We start from the raw sequence: 12,056 nt of genomic DNA on the forward strand, positions 1-12,056 counted from the left end.
TTGAGCTATTTTAGGGGGATATCTGTGTGTGCAGGTGACTATTACTGTGCATAATTATTAGGCAACTTAACAAAAAACAAATATATACCCATTTCAATTATTTATTTTTACCAGTGAAACCAATATAACATCTCCACATTCACAAATATACATTTCTGACATTCAAAAACAAAACAAAAACAAATCAGCGACCAATATAGCCACCTTTCTTTGCAAGGACACTCAAAAGCCTTCCATCCATGGATTCTGTCAGTGTTTTGATCTGTTCACCATCAACATTGCGTGCAGCAGCAACCACAGCCTCCCAGACACTGTTCAGAGAGGTGTACTGTTTTCCCTCCTTGTAAATCTCACATTTGATGATGGACCACAGGTTCTCAATGGGGTTCAGATCAGGTGAACAAGGAGGCCATGTCATTAGTTTTTCTTCTTTTATACCCTTTCTTGCCAGCCACGCTGTGGAGTACTTGGACGCGTGTGATGGAGCATTGTCCTGCATGAAAATCATGTTTTTCTTGAAGGATGCAGACCACTGCTTGAAGAAGGTGTCTTCCAGAAACTGGCAGTAGGACTGGGAGTTGAGCTTGACTCCATCCTCAACCCGAAAAGGCCCCACAAGCTCATCTTTGATGATACCAGCCCAAACTAGTACTCCACCTCCACCTTGCTTGCGTCTGAGTCGGACTGGAGCTCTCTGCCCTTTACCAATCCAGCCACGGGCCCATCCATCTGGCCCATCAAGACTCACTCTCATTTCATCAGTCCATAAAACCTTAGAAAAATCAGTCTTGAGATATTTCTTGGCCCAGTCTTGACGTTTCAGCTTGTGTGTCTTGTTCAGTGGTGGTCGTCTTTCAGCCTTTCTTACCTTGGCCATGTCTCTGAGTATTGCACACCTTGTGCTTTTGGGCACTCCAGTGATGTTGCAGCTCTGAAATATGGCCAAACTGGTGGCAAGTGGCATCTTGGCAGCTGCACGCTTGACTTTTCTCAGTTCATGGGCAGTTATTTTGCGCCTTGGTTTTTCCACACGCTTCTTGCGACCCTGTTGACTATTTTGAATGAAACGCTTGATTGTTCGATGATCACGCTTCAGAAGCTTTGCAATTTTAAGAGTGCTGCATCCCTCTGCAAGATAGCTCACTATTTTTGACTTTTCTGAGCCTGTCAAGTCCTTCTTTTGACCCATTTTGCCAAAGGAAAGGAAGTTGCCTAATAATTATGCACACCTGATATAGGGTGTTGATGTCATTAGACCACACCCCTTCTCATTACAGAGATGCACATCACCTAATAAGCTTAATTGGTAGTAGGCTTTTGAGCCTATACAGCTTGGAGTAAGACAACATGCATGAAGAGGATGGTGTGGTCAAAATACTCATTTGCCTAATAATTCTGCACTCCCTGTACACAGTCTAGAATAAAAGTGATTTTTTTTTTCTTTTTTAAATATTTTATTTGTCTCAGGGAGAAATAAACCTGTAAATGTTTAAATCAGATACTTCAAATAAGAATCTTCATTTTGTAAAAGATTCACTGTAAACAAATATGTAAGACTTTCAACATCTTCTCTTCTAGAAACTGGTCCGACAGATCTTACCAACACCCAACCTGCCAACCTGCTGCCACTTGTCACCCAGGCAACTCACCCAGGCAACCCATCTGCACCAGTTTCAAAGCTGAAACACAAGTAGGATTTTACTTTCATTTGTTCTTCAACGTACATCACAAAACAGTACAAGATTTTCCTCAAATGATCTTTGTTTCCTTGCTTTGTTTCCTTGCTCTTTTTGTATGGAGAAAATGTTTCAGATCTTTGAGTTCAGATCATGAAAAATGGGAGCAAAACAAGTGTTGCATTTATATATTTTTTCAGAATCCAAAAACGTTATTTATCCCAGAGGAAATGAATTACATCAAAACTACATGCGGTAGAAAGTACCAATAATTGCCCAATGAAGCTAAAAATGAAAAGGACTCAATATAATATTAATACTAGAGGTGGGCATAGATTAATTTTCTTAATCTAGATTAATCTCACGGTAAGCAAGAGTAAGCAAAATTAATCTAGATTAAGATAGAGTAAGCAAATCTAGATTAATCTAGATTAATCTACATTACATTAGTCTACATTAATCTAGATTAAAATGGCTCATTTGAATTCTGCCAAAGGCATTCAGAATATATGTGCTACCCAAATAATGACTAAAAGTAAGTCTTTGAGAACGGGTTTCTCAAGCCAGGTGGCGCATTAGACCAGGAGCTCATCTCCTATTTCCAAAATGCATCACAAACTGCTTGAGAAAGCTGTTCTACTATGATAATTGGTGATGAAAATAAATTATGTTCAATAAGATGTACTTGTGTTTACCAACTGTTTATTCAGTTAAATAGCTGCATCCATGTTACCACGTCACGTTTGATGTGGTAATTTCACAGTTCGAAGACTCGTTCTCGCCCCCTACAGTGCAATTCGGCTAGGTATACATCCGCGCTAAAATATCAAGGTGAAAGTCATCATAGTGTAGCGGTTCTTCTTCTGCGTTGTGTAACTTTTTGATTTCGTTTCTTGAACTGCAAATGTTCTTGAGCTGACACCCAAGAGATTTTCTATGCAAAGTGTATTTTGTACAAAAAGCAAGGTCGCGTCAGAACATCGCGTCTTTCTGCACCTCTCTCTACAATATACAGTATTAAAAGAACATAAAAAAAATATTCCTAATATGTACATAAATTAAAATTAAAGAAATAACTTTTGGCACACAAGCCCCACGCACCCCTCACAGCTCACGCCATGTGCCCAAGAGACCTGAACCGGGTCTCAAAAACAAAATAAAAGTCTTTAGGAAATAAGAAAATAAAAGACACAAGAAAGAAGAAATATACTTATAAATCTAGTGTAACCATTTAACTCCGGCACAATAGTTTGTGTAGTATAGACCCAGCTCCCAACCCAACTACGTGGTGGGAAGGAAGGATTTTCTGTGGCATTCAGTGCTTTGATGAGACTGTGGCTGAAGGTCAGTCACCACACTGTAGATGAGTGGGTGCTCAGAATTGCTCATGATGACCTGTGGTCTGGACAGTGATCTACTTTGTCTAGTTCCCTGCCCACCACCGAGCCTGCCCTCCTGATCAGTTTGTTCAGTCTCTTAGCATCAGTCACCACAGTATAGAAGATTGCACTGGCCACCACCATCTCATAGAACATGAGCAACATGGTGTTGCAGTCTAAAGGATCTACAGTAGAATATTTGCTTACTACCTGGCATTCTGATTCTTGTCCCCCAGGCGACTGAAGAACTGTCATCTACTAACACACCAAGCCAAACCAGCCACCCAAGCTGCTCACAAAAACGGCGTTGCCCTCACGGACTAGAACCAGGCCAGACGCTCCAACCACAGCTGACCTGAGATGTTCCTCCTGCTTCTCTATCTCTCCTTCGTTGGCTGGGACTCCTGTACTTGACAGCTGCTCTTCAAAACATGTACCGTGCCTCAGACACAAAGGGTCAAAGGGGCAAGAAGATGACAAGACTGCAGTGAACTCTTCTTGCTCAGGACACAATGGTAGTAAGTTACTACCTGTGACTTTGTAGTGTTCTAGTTCATGCAACAGTGTTCCCCACTAGGCTAATAGCACCTCGTTTACTCTGGTGGTTTCATGATCCATTTACATTTTTAAATTTACAGCATTTATCAGACGCCCTTATCCAGAGCGACTTACAATCAGTATTTACAGGGACAGTCACCCCCTGGAGACACTCAGGGTTAGGTGTCTTGCTCAGGGACACAATGGTAGTCAGTGGGATTCGAACCCGGGTCTTCTGGTTCATAGGCGAGTGTGTTACCCACTAGGCTACTACCACCCCGATCCGGTCCAAAAGGGGTTACTCCGGTCCGGTATCCGGTCCGTGTTTCACGTTAGTCATGTGAAATGTTCCCTTGTAGTTTTCACCATGTGTCAAATGTATAAAGCTGCCCTGTTCGTTTCTGTTCGCCGTCAGGTCTTGAAGTTATGTTCCATGTTCACCAGTGTCATCGAATGTCTCCTCTGTCGTGTTCTTCACAAATTAAACCCTGGTTTCGTGATGTCATGCGATTGCGTCCTTCTTCGTATTCCTCGGTACCTATTCTCATCGTCTCCTTTCACCTGCCTCGTCATGCCAACATGGTTGTGACAGACTACCATCTCGCCCCAGGGTGTGGCCATGGAGCCCAAGAAGCTGGAAGCAGTGGCATCGTGGCCCCTACCCTCGACGCTGAAACAGCTGCAATGGGTTCTTGGGTTTGTGAATTTCTATCATCGCTTCATCCGTGGATACAGTACAGTCGCAGCACCACTTACTGCTCTCACCCAGCCTTCAACACGCCCGTTTCACCTGACCACTGAGGCCATTCATGCTGTCAAGTCCCTGTGCCCTCGTTTCACCACCGCTCCTGTTCTTCAACATCCAGATCCATCACTTCCGTTTGTGGTGGAATTGGATGCGTCAGAGGTGGGTGCTGGTGCTGTTCTCTCTCAACCCGGTCCGGACCGGGAATTGCACCCGTGTTGCTTCTTCTCGCGGAAGTGAAGGATCTGGATGTTGAAGAATAGGAGCGGCGGATGAACTGAGGATCAGACGAAGGACTTCAGCTTGCTGATGTGGAATACAGGATAGGGTGGTAGTAGCCTAGTGGGTAACACACTCGCCTATGAACCAGAAGACCCGGGTTCAAATCCCACTTACTACCATTGTGTCCCTGAGCAAGACACTTAACCCTAAAATTGCTCCAGGGAGACTGTCCCTGTAACTACTGATTGTAAGTCGCTCTGGATAAGGGCGTCTGATAAATGCTGTAAATGTAAATGTAAATGGACACGGACGGTAGGAGGGAGCTGGAGACGGTAGGCGAGGCGAGCCACACTCTGTCCCAGAGTGTATTTTAAGATGCACGTCTTAATTATAACATTATCTGTCCCAGCGCAATGTTTCTCTTTGCTGTGTGTTCAGCTTCACCTTTTCTCCTCAGATTGATCTTCCCATACTGAATATACACACAAAAGCACTGCCAGCTATGACTGCTCAGGAAATCCATGCTATGCAGAAGGAAGACGAGGCCATCGGTCCAGTTTTGTTCTGTAAAAGCCAGAAACAGAAGCCCAGCCGTAGCGAGAAGATTCAAATGTGTAATAGGGGTCTTCTGCTTTTAAGAGTGCAGGAGGTTAGTGGTACATGATGGGTGGTGGAGCAACTGGTTTTACCAGAGAAATTGCACGTGCATGTCAAGACAGCACTTCATGATGACTCTGCACACTTAGGATTTAAAATCCAGGTGGCATGAATATGTGGATGCCATGACTCACAACTGCACACAACACGACTCCAGAGGGTACACACCCTACTACTTGATGTTTGGCAGACATCCCAGACTCCTTGAGCTGTCCACCACAAGGGAGACTATCCAGACCTTGCACAACTGTCTGTTTATTTGTAATTATTAGTGTTATGAGTCGATCATGAGGAGGAATGAGATCTCGCTCGTGTAATTCATCCCTCCCCATCTCTCCCTCCCGCGCTACACACACACACACACACACACACACACACACACACACACACACTGATAGGTTACATCTCAAAACACACCTTCCCCATACATAAGGTAGTAATAATAAATGCAACAGATGGACAAATCTGCATTCATTAGCATATAGATTTACTTTTTTGTTGGATTATTTGTAATACTTGAATTGTTTATTTATATTTTCTTTTTACTATTTTGTACTTTTTTTCTCTTTATTCTCAGATGGGCTATAGCAGGGGGTTACACCCCTTTTTCCTTTTTTTAATGAAAATAAAACTAAGGACAAATAGGCTAACCTATGTTTGTGAATTTCATAGTTTTTTTCATGTACATCATGAATGTTTCACAGAAAGGTTGAAAAAATCGACAGAATACTCGATTCCAAAAAATATTTGATAGTCGCAGCCCTAATCTGCTGGTATTTCTGTTTGTTGCCGTCTCAAACCAGACTGTGATACAGGAGCACTAAGTTGCAGTGTAGAACTGGATCAGCAGTTCCTGTGGCAAACAGAACACGGTTCCTCTATAAGAACATTTGTGTTAAAGACTGAATCTTGACATCAGTAAATAAGTTGAAATAACTTACTATTTCACCAGACACTCAGCAGATGTTCCAGAGCTATAAGACCCCATATCAGAGTGAACAGACACTGGAGGAGACTATAAAATTAATAGAAAAAAATTAGAACGAGAGCAGCAACCACCAACCCAGCGATGAATAGAACATTATTTCCTGCAGAAAAAGTAAAAAACACTTTTATACTGGACTGTGTGGAGTGTGTACTGGGTCAATATTAACATGTTTAATAATAATAATCTTCATTTAGGATGTTGCCCACATGAATTTGGCAAAATGTTGTCAAAATTAGTTCAATTCTGTGTTTAATGTGTATTTTTAACCAATTATATATTCTTCTTTGCCTAATAAAGTAGATTAGATAAGTACATAAGAACAGTCAGTTACTTAAACGTGTCCCATTTCTGCCCCACCACCATATCCAGCGCCTGTCAGGATCCGCTGCAAGAAGACCGAACACTGGCGGGCGGTGAGAGGGTGGCGCCTCACGTGATCCTGGCTGTGCCCCCTGAGGAGGTACTGGAGATCCCAGAGAGGGAGCCAGACGACCCTCTCTTCTGTCTGTCTGTCTCTGTGTGTGTGGGCGTGTCATTTTTGTCCGTATGTCGCCCCCACTTCCCCTTTTTGTGTCCACCAGATGGTGACCCAGCAGCGGAGCAGAACCTCAGGGAGGAAGCTCCTTCACTGGTTCAGGATGAGGTACCACCAAGTCCAGCCAGGGGGCGTGCTCCACCTACGTTTTTTTGGGGGGGTGCTGTTCTGTTTGGGGGCTCCTCCTGAGGGGAGGGGGGTGGGTAAGTGATGAAGCTGGGTCCTCTTGTAGCCGGTGAGGAGGGCGGGCCAGGCATAGGTGCAGGGAGAGAAGCTGGCCGCTCTGCCCACAGGGACGTGCAGCATGAGGGGCTGCATGTTCCCAGAATGCATCAGCCTGGGGTGCATTGAACGGTCGCCAGAGCGTCTGGGACCGCCTCCCTGCGCAGTGCAGGGAGAGAAGCTGGTTGCTCTGCCAGCGGGGACGTGCAGCGAGAGGGGCTGCATGGGCACAGAAGGCAACAGACAGGGTCCGGGACCCGGGACCCAGGACCGCCTCCACCTCCGAATGACACCGGAAGCGCCAGAGGGGACGTGCAAAGACAGGGCCCACACGTAACCGGAAGGTTTAGCCCTGTTTTGTGTGTGCAGGTTTGAGGTACTGACGCCACCATGCGGGACCACGTCGGGGACCAACCAGAGGGTCCAGGTCTGTCAGGATGGCGTCAGCTGGAAACATCACCTTGGGGCCAATCAGGACAGCTGTTAAAAGCCCTGTGGGTCCGTCCATGAGCAGCGGAGGCATTTTAGTGAACGTTTCATGAACATTCGTGAAGTCGTTTGTAGACCCTGCAACTGTTTGTGTTTTGAGTTCTGGCCATCGTCACACGCCTGCGGGCTAGTTTTTGTTCTCCCCGTTATTCCCCGTTTTCGGTCATCGAGCCTTGTTTTGTATTATGTCCCGTCTCTGCGCGTAATTACCTGACTGCTGCGTTCCCACCGGTATGCAAAATGTGAAATGTATGTAATGTAGCCACTATATGATCAGTCATTTTCATTCTCTGTTTTACTGTCATTTAATGTCACTGTTGGGCTCACCTGTAAATAGTTGTACTATTGATGACTGAATTCATGTGGTGGGTTATTTTATGAATTTTATTTAATTTTATTTCACAAGTTGTATTGTTAGCTGGTTGCCACAGTGTGCTGTGGGAACAGAGAAGGGATGAGAGGAGCCACTGACTGAACCCTGCTGTGTTCCCTCAGAAATAAAACCTCCCTTCTTGACACCAACTGATGTCCATGGGTGACTGAAGGCTGGAGTGCATCTTTTACACCTAAATTAATAAGTTATCTATTTTTAGAGTCAATTGTATTTCTCTTATTTTAAATTCTCTAATGTCAGAAAAACAGTCAGAAAACTAATTTGAAGTGTCAGATTTTAGTGTTTTATTATTATATTGTCTTGTATTATGTCTCTTGTATTATGATTGTCATTGTGAAACACTGCAGCACAGCACACGGTGACACAACAAAATATGTCCTCTGCTTTTAACCATCACCCTTGGTGAGCAGTGGGAATGTGTGTGGACGGTGCTCAGTGGCACCTTGGCGGATTGGGATTTGAACCAGCAACATAATGATTAAGGTGGCGCTTCCTTAACCATTAGGCCACCCCTGCCCCAGTCTTGTCTTGTATGGTCATGGAACTTTGATAAACTAAAAATGACAGTGCATTCAAACTATATGTAGTTTAAATACGAGATATAACTAATGACCAAACAATTTAATATTTAAAACCAGGATTAGATTACTACTCACCGCCTGACTGGTTAAAAAGCTGCATGGCTGTGACCACCTCATCTTTTATTTCAGCTTCTTCTCCCTAAAGATTCTTGGTAACTGTGGTCCAGTAATCTGGTTCTACATTCTTAATCCAGTCCACCTTGGGAATTGCTTGTCTGATGTTACTGTCATAGTACATAGTACAAGTACTAGTACATAGTACTGTCATAGTACATAGTACTGTCATACAGGGAGTGCAGAATTATTAGGCAAATGAGTATTTTGTCCACATCATCCTCTTCATGCATGTTGTCTTACTCCAAGCTGTATAGGCTCGAAAGCCTACTACCAATTAATCATATTAGGTGATGTGCATCTCTGTAATGAGAAGGGGTGTGGTCTAATGACATCAACACCCTATATCAGGTGTGCAGAATTATTAGGCAACTTCCTTTCCTTTGGAAAAATGGGTCAAAAGAAGGACTTGACAGGCTCAGAAAAGTCAAAAATAGTGAGATATCTTGCAGAGGGATGCAGCACTCTTAAAATTGCAAAGCTTCTGAAGCGTGATCATCGAACAATCAAGCGTTTCATTCAAAATAGTCAATAGGGTCGCAAGAAGCGTGTGGAAAAACCAAGGCGCAAAATAACTGCCCATGAACTGAGAAAAGTCAAGCGTGCAGCTGCCAAGATGCCACTTGCCACCAGTTTGGCCATATTTCAGAGCTGCAACATCACTGGAGTGCCCAAAAGCACAAGGTGTGCAATACTCAGAGACATGGCCAAGGTAAGTGTCAGGATTGCCTGCAGCTGGGCTCCACACCTGACTCCAATCCTGACGCCCCATAAATGCCGGATGTTTCCACCCCTTCTAAGTCTCCGGCATTTTCGTGAACTTGACTTTGTAACCGTGTGTTAGTATTTTCAGTTCTGGCAATCGCCACACGCCTATGGGTTAGTTTGTGTTCTTTGTTTATTTAAGTTAAATCGTTTTCGGCCACCGCGCCATTGTTTATTTGTATTTATTTATTGTCCGTTAATAAAAACCCCTTCCCAACATGTCAGACCTCTGCTCTTCCTTCCCCCGTACGTCCGTAGTCGTGACAGAATGCCGGAGACCTAGAAGGGGCGGAAACATCCGGCATTTATGGGGCGTCCGGGATCCGGGGCAAGAAGACCCAGCACTGGTGGGCGACGAGAAGGTCGCACCTCTCGAGATCCTGGCTGTGCCCCCTGAGGGGGTCCAGGAGACCCCAGAGAGGGAGCCAGACGACCCTCTCTTCTGTCTGTCTTTGTGTGTGTGCGTGGCATTTGTGTCCGTATGTCGCCCCCACTTCCCCTCTTTGTGTCCACCAGATGGCGACCCAGCCACGGAGCCGAACCCCAGGGAGGAGGTTCCTGACCCGAATGTGCTGGTCCAAGGCGAGGTGGACAAGCCCCAAGGTACCCCTAAGTCCAGCCGGGGGGGGTGCTCCCCCAAAGAATTTTTTGGGGGGGTGCAGTTCGGGTTGGGGACTCCTCCTGAGGGGAGGGTAGGTGGGGAAGCGATTGAGCTGGGTCCTCTGGTAGCCGGTGAGGAGGGTGGGCCAGGCATGTATCCGCAATCTCGTTCTTTCGGTCATTACCCAAAGCTCATGACCATAGGTGAGGATAGGGATGTAGCTCGACCGGAAAATCGAGAGCCTTGCTTTCTGGCTCAGTGCCCTCTTCACCACGACAGATCGCTTCTGCCCCAATCTGCCTGTCGATTTCCTGCTCCCTTTTTCGCTCATTCGTGAAGCCCAAGATACTAAACTTGAGGCAGGACCTCTCTCCCTACCCAGAATTGGCAAAAGGTCGAGAACCATGGTCTCAGATTTGGAGGCGCTGATCCTCATCCCAGCCGCTTCACACTCAGCTGCAAACCTACCCAGCAAGAGCTGAAAGTCAGAGCCTGATGAAGCTAGGAAGACCTCATCATCTGCAAAAAGCAGATACGAGATTCTCCCGCCACCAAACTCAACACCCTCCACACCACAGCTGCCCCTAGAAATTCTGTCCATATAGGTTATGAACAGAACCGGTGACAAAGGGCAGCCCTGGTGGAGTCCAACCCTCACCGGGAACAGGTCCAACTAACAGACGGCTATGCGGACCAAACTCACGCTCCTCTGGTACAGGGACTGAATGGCCCTTAACAAAAGGCCATCCGCCCCATACTCGTGAAGCGCCCCCCATAGTGTGCCCCTGGGGACACGGTCATAAACATTCTCCAAATCCACAAAACACATGTGGATTGGTTGGGTAAACTCCCATGCCCCCTCCACCACCCCAGCAAGGGTCAAGAACTGGAGTGCAATAAATGTTTTAGTTAAATAACTGTTTTATCACACCACTTTCCTTTTTTTGCTCAATCATCATCACTTTAACCCCTTTAACCAACTGATTTAAATAGTAAATATTAAAAAACTTGTATCTTTTATTTATTTATGTTGAAACCCCTTGTTTATATGTGCATCTGCTGATTTGCTCCAAACGTTATGTCACTGTACTAGCCAAAATCACTATCATCATATCACCATGATCAGTTTTGGAAGTTCAACCAGGAAAAAACAACATCTGTGCAAAAGGCAGTCCAGAAATAGGGATGTGCCGGGAGAAGCAGTCGTAACAGATGTGGATCAAAACCAGCAGGGCAGTTCGCGAAGGATCGTAAGGTTGAAGCAGGTATCGATACACAGGCACAGGTCAGTTAGAGGTTCCTCAATTAAGCGTCTCGTAGTTGTCAAGCGAACAAACTCTCATTTGAAATAATCAGATCTCAGATAAAGTACAAAGACATTACTTCTCTATATTCATGTTCAAACATGCTCTCCAAATCCACAATTCATGCTTGTTATGTTATGCTTTAGTTCTCGCTGGGTGTGAATAATTTATATACAGATGACATATTGTTATGTTTGACTTATTTAAAAAAAAATTTCAACAAATTATAAAAGGAATCATATCAATTCCAAATTCACCATCCAGCTCTCTCAACTATAAGTGTTCAGTCAACATACTAAAATACAATGGCGGGAAAAAGCTTGACTGTATAAGCAGAATCTTAGTCAATATGGTACTAAACTGAAAGCCAATGCAGAGGAGACAATACAGGTGTAATGTGTTCATATAGTCTTGTGTGTGTAAGAATTCTGGCAGCAGAGTTTGTAACAAATTGGAGCTTATTCAAGGAAAAAGCAGGGCAACCAGAAAAACAGGCTAGATGTTATAAATGCATGCACTGATTTCTCTGCATCAGAGATGGAGAAACTTCCTAACCCTCGCAATATTTCTCAGGTGGAAGTACGCCATTCTGGAAATATTTAGTTACACTTCACACCCAAATTAATTGATTTAGTAGGAACAGCCAAGAAACCAGAACACTCCAATCTACATTAATCCACCTTTAATCCACCAATCTATATTAATCCACCTTTAGGGCCGAGCATCCAAACTTCATCTCATCAGGGTTCCAACAGTCATTAAAAACCTGAAAAAGTCATTGAATTTGAAAAGAGAATTTCTCAGGCAATGAAAAGTTATGGAATGCGAAATAAACAGTCATGGAAAA

Source organism: Denticeps clupeoides, chromosome 20, assembly GCF_900700375.1.
Source record: "Denticeps clupeoides chromosome 20, fDenClu1.1, whole genome shotgun sequence".
Lineage (NCBI taxonomy): Eukaryota > Metazoa > Chordata > Actinopteri > Clupeiformes > Denticipitidae > Denticeps > Denticeps clupeoides.